Here is a 6,373-nt window from a genome sequence, read left to right on the forward strand (position 1 = left end):
TTTCAGTCTTGTGTGAGGATTCCAGGTTAATCGTTTGTCCAAATGTAGTCCAAGGTAGGGGATCTGTTCGACAGGGGTAAGAGTAACATCATTAAATGAAATTGTAGGGCAGTAAGTAGGTTCACGACAAAGGGTAAAGGTGATTTGATGGGATTAGTTGGAATTTATCTTAATCCTCCAGTTACGACACCATTCGAGGTCTATGATTTGGGGTTGGAGATTTTGGGATACGATTATTGTTTTAAACTTAAGTATAAAATTTCCACATTACAATATTTCTTGAAATCATAAATCTTTAGTGATTACTTAAGTCCATCTTTCTTCTTCTATTCTACTTCTATTCTAGAAGTAGAATTTGGTGGAGATAAAAGTTGAAAAACTTTTCACGTTCTAGTTCGATATCCTTGTGGATTCCTTTGTTACAAAACTCGTGGCATTGTTAGGAAAATGCCATAATCAGACGGGAAATCGTTAAGGAACAAAGGAATCTAGGATATTATGTTAACACCCTCCATTTTTTTATAAATGGTTTTTTAAACATGAACCAATGGCGGGAGAGGTTTCTTTGGTCAAACATGAGTCAGTTGTCGGACTCAATTTTTTTTTTTTACAATTTATCGTAGCATCAGGGGTATAAGGGAAAAATTAGATGGAGCACTTTCAGTTGACAGTTTAGTTTTTAAAAATGTGAAAATTCTTGCAAGAAATATTGGTTTTGGGATTTAAAGTTGGCCAATTTATTTTTCTTCAACATAACGAGCAACCATAAATTGAACCTCAGACGATAATTTGCTTTTTAAGTTGAATGCTTTGCTTATTAACACCTCAAAGGGCCCATTCAAAGATTTTATTTATGTTCGGGGAGAGGGGGTAGGAACTTTTAAGAAGATTATACCGGGAGCTGGAAGTTTGTACACAGAACGAGCTTATTAGCGTATACTTTACGACTCAAGTGTTCCCCGTTTCAACAATGAGAACTCAAGTGAAAACGTTTTACCCTACGTCATCCTTTGTGTGAGTTTAATAATTAAAATTAATTGTAAGGTATAATTACTTATATCATTTATTTGATAGGCTTTGGACGATGTTTAGGGAAATTCTGGTCCATTCTTGATGTAAAACGTGATTTATTACTTTTTGAGACGTGATTTTTTACTCCATGTTGGTCATGGAAGTGGTAGGGGATCAAGTTTTCATTACACTAGACTACCACGAATTAAAAGTCAAACACCCTAGGCCAGATTCGAATCGGCGCCGCTGCAATTATGCTGAAGTCTTTTACGGCGAAGCCTTAACTCTCTTGGCTATGAAGAGTCCACGATATATAACTTTTAAGCCTTTCATTAGACAAGTTATTATATATATATTTTTATAAATTCTTTCTACATAATTCTTATTTATCTATAAACCCCTATGTTGTTCGGATGTGTGTGTTTTATTTTTTTTCCTAAAAAAAAAAAAAAAAAAAAATAACGATTAGTAAGGTAGATTATAGAAAAACAGTACGAGTGGCAGACAAAAAATATATTAAAATAATAAAAGAAAAACTATTTATTGTTAAACCACGTTTCTCCCCAATTTTCGGGGTTAGTCAGGGTTGTGAGATTAAACAAAGATGTCAACTCTTGTTGAAAAAAGTTGACATCTTTGTTTCAATCTGACAGCCCTGCAAAGTGAGGCGAAACGTTAACCAACAATAAATAGTATTTCTTTTATGAGGTGTAGATATTTAATATGAGATTAATAAGTGAAAAAGATAGCCCGAGGTGCGGTCAGAAAAAAAACAAATAAATAAAAAATTTATTTGTTCGAACGTTTTGACCTGAGTTTCAGGTCATCAGGGCTATAAAACAAAAAGAGATAACAACCATTTATTAGTTTTATGTTTCTCTGAATTATAGTTGTTACTTTTTTTTTTTTGTTTTTCAGCCCTAAAACTCAGGCCGAAACGTCGACAGGAATAAATAATTTTTTGTTTATTTGTGTTAGACCGCACCCCCCCCCCTCCTCCCCTCTGACCATCTTCTCCACTTTTTCTTTTTACTATTTTGATACCTTTATTGACCGCCACCCGGACTATCTGCCTGCAATTTACTTCATATGGTCAACTTTTTACTGGTTAATATTCTTCCAAGATTAGTAAGGTATAATAGAATTTCAATAATTTTTAGGCAAAATAATTAATATTTTTTAATTTAATTAATAATGAATTAGATCTACTTATATTTTCTTCGCTTAAAATTACCTCTCTAATGATAAGACAATGAGGTCCGATTATCAACAGCCTGCAACGTTTAAAAAAATCGTTATGAATTTCTCATTCATTACTATTATTTTTTCATAAAACGGTTTTTCCACTTAAGTGCATTTTCACGCCGTTTTTTAATGGTTGATCTGATAAGATTCGCGTGTTATCGAGCATTTAACGGCCTTCTTATTATTCAGATGTTTAGGCTTCATTATTAGGACTATATGCCTTTTTATTGCTGTCCCATATTTGTAAGAACTCAATTTATTTTTTAGTATTATGTTTTCTAGAAGACATTTTAAAGTATTTTATTAAACTTGCAATGACTTTAGCGCTTCGAATACCGCTTGCTTCACAATTTTGTAGCCACTTGCCGGTGCTTGGCTTCTTGAAAGAATGCTTTGTCAAGCCCCTTCTGCCTGGCTTATAATTATGATCGATCCCGTTGGGGTCTCTTCTTCTGTCGGCCGGACATCCGTCATCAACGGATATTGTCCCATTCCTCGAATTCCTCGAATTCTTTCGGAGGACCTATACTAAGCTTCACATACAGGACACTAAGTATTTAACAAAATATTTAGATCCGTAATGTAAATATATTTAGAATCTGATTATTAATATATAGAGAAGTATTGATATAAAAATCGTAAATTCTTGGTGTAATGTTACAGAGATAAGTATTACAAATATAGATCTCATCGTTAGTAACTTCTATATTTTTAATAAAATTTATATGTTTAAAGGATAATTAGCATTTTCTTTATTTCGTTTTAATTGGACTTAAGAAAATACAACTCTAATAATTTTTTACCTCTTTCTAGTACTCCATTTTTTTTTTATTTTATTCATTTAAAAAATTACATCCAATATGATCTGAGCAGATGACAAGATCTATCGGTTGGTGCTAAAATAACACATACAAATGATAGACATAAGTAAAATGTAAATATTACCGTTTAGACTATTATTAGTGTTGGAGGCTATACAATTTTTAAGCTAGATAAGTACAATATGAATTGATCTAAAGTGATACAATTAATATTTTAATAATATTAATAAATATATTAATTAATAAATTAATAATTTAACGAAAAAAAGGAAAAAATAAAATGATAATTATTAAAAAAAAAATAAAATAAAAATTATTTTTGCCATGTTTTAACTCTTTAATTAAGGTAATGCCTTAGCATCTAGAGGAGAAGAACTAACTGTTTGTAGCGACTGCTCATTAAATATCTCATTATCTAAAAGCCAAGTGGTTAAGGTGGGGGGACATATGGCTCGAAGCAATCCATCTGGACGCCTCCACATAACAATGAATAACAGTGTAGTTAGAAAGAGACCTAAAACCTAATTGATAGACAGAATCAACAACGATGCGAAATAGCTACATGCAACAAACTGGAAAGCAGTATCCCATGACAGGCAGGCGTAGAAAAGGTTCGGGGGCCAAATCTCAACAATTTCTGTAGAGCTGACTTAAAAAAAAAAAAAAAAAGATAATGATGCACATAATAATTCATCTTTAATTTATTCTTTATTTCATGATTAAAATTGGTTGGATTAGCTCCTAAAGGTTGTTTAAGAAAATATAGATCATTTTCGGTTTTACCATAAGAAATAACAGGAACATCAGCTAAATCCATCAAAGAAAGTTTTTGTGTTATTGAATTATTCTAATTTTATATTCCTAGTAGAAATAGAACGTCGGTAAAAAAGTTCCACTTTAAAAGATATTAAAACATAGAATTAAAGAAAAGTATAATATCAGGTAATGAAGGAGAAGCCAGGTTAGAAACAAGTGTGTTTGGGTGGTTGGGAAGTTTATCATAGAAGGATTGATATCTAGTTCTGGCCAAATCGCCAAATATGGAGCATTCAGGTCCTGATGGATGACTTGATTTGTGACAAAGTAAGGAGCATTAATGATTTTGGACTGTAAGGGTTGGATACGAGAGGGATTCGATAATTCTTTGGAGCCCCAAAGCTCAACTTCGTATATCCAGATAGGTCATATTACAGTCATCTAGATCAATCTGTAGTAATGGATTGGAAGTATAAACGTTGGAAGTCTTTTCAGTCTTATATGAAGATTCCATGTCAGTCGTTTATCTAGTGTGTAACGTGTTCGACAGAAATGAGTGGGGTATTAGTAAAGGAGATAATAGTTAAAATTAAAATATATTAGATTAATGATATATTATATGATTGTTTGAGAGTGGTTTATTTCATTATTAACATAAAAAAAAATTTGATCCATATTACTTTCAACTTTTATTCTCAAAAAACTCTCCAAAGTTTTGGCCCTCAGGCCATTTTCAAGGAAACAACCTATAAAAATTTTTGTTTTTATGATAATTACATTATTTCTTTTCTTTTTTTTTAAAATATTATTTGTAGGCTAATTGCCCATGCCACATCTTTAAAATAAATCAAATATTAAAATAAAATCATAACTTCAAAAATTGTTTTCTAAATTGATTACTTACATAACTTTTTATGTCTTACATTTAAAAACTTTTTATACAAATAATCTTCTCTTTTTCACTTATAATCATCATTTATAACAGAACCTTCCTTCAACAGGTTAGGACTCCGTTATCACCTCATCATTAAAAATAATTTTTTTTTTATTATATTTAATACAATTTAATTAACATTCAATTTTAATTCATTAGTTTATAACTTTAACATTTCTTAAATCCATAATTACTATATTCTTATTATATATGTATTTTTTTATCATACATGTATCCCCCTCTCTATTTTATTTTTTCACATATTTACTCACCAATACATGCTTTTATACACATATATTGTAATCTGTACAATTTAAGGATTTGAATATTTATCTATTTACCAACTTTTTTTATAATAATTACATATTTATTTTGCTCAAAGTTTAAGAATAATGGTGGTTTAGTCCTTTAGGATCTGAATTGAAATTTATCGTATAATTTATATTTTCTGAGATGTAAATTGATTCTGATATATTTTTTTAAATTAAAGGATGATAGTTCGGGTTCTTCCTTTACAGTCCTACCATAGTTTACATTTTATTTTATGTATGTACTCTTAACTCAAGTTTTTATATCTTGTTATTAGCCCTGAAATGTGGGACAACACGTTGGTGCTTAATAAATGGTTTTGTACTATTTCAGTTCCTTTTTTACCGCACCTAAACTATATTTCTTTAATAATTAATACATTTTAATTTTAACTATTAAAACTCCTCGTTTATAAGATTTTAGATAATAATAAAAAATCAATACAATTTTTAGTAGGAATAAATGATATAAAAGAATACACTGGGTTAAAAGACTCTGCAAGGCGGTATAAGGTACGTAGATTCTCTCTTCTGAGATTAATTAAGCGTTATGATTCCATCCATATATTAGATTCTAGGATCCATGGGAGAGAACGTGGAAGTAGCGGGTAGTATTCCAGGTGTTGATAGGGTTCAGCCAGCCGAAACGACCGCAGCTAAGCACACAGAAGGCTAACTCGCAATCAGGATACCCTAGAACCTTCGAACCCTAAAACCTCCGAATACCTAAACCCTAGAACCTTCGAACCCAATTATGAGCAGCTGTTAAGATCATCATAAAATAGAGGCAATTTCCGCAGTTCTACCCGACGCTTTTCCCCTCCTGAAAAACGACACCATGGCGATACTGTTGGAAAGCCTTGCCCAGTTGTGAAATATTAATACAAGTGGCCCCCCCGAGTCTAATTCTGAGGATGCCTTCCCAGCCAACTCTATTAATAGTGGAACGCTTAGTATCAAACTTTGAAGACTTACTCCCTCCACCCACCGGTTGGTAATTGACAGTGTAACACATCTCCTGATTCTGGGGAGAAATTAATCCACTTTACGGAATCATTTAATATATAACATCCTTTAAAACCACGAGTATTGCATATTGTATTAAACATATTCAAAAACTTTGAAGGTAATGTAAATTTATTATCAAAGTTTCTGAATAGCTAATTATCAATGTAATAAATTAATTTAATTAAGAGATGCTTAAAGATAAGATCAAAAAAATAAAAAAAATTGTTCAGAAATAAATTGGTAAATAACGAAAACAAACCTATTTCAGCGTTTTTCAAATTCACATAAAT

The sequence above is a fragment of the Halyomorpha halys genome, unplaced genomic scaffold, assembly GCF_000696795.3.
Source record: "Halyomorpha halys isolate HHAL.00 unplaced genomic scaffold, Hhal_1.1 Scaffold17.1, whole genome shotgun sequence".
Classification (NCBI taxonomy): Eukaryota; Metazoa; Arthropoda; class Insecta; order Hemiptera; family Pentatomidae; genus Halyomorpha; species Halyomorpha halys.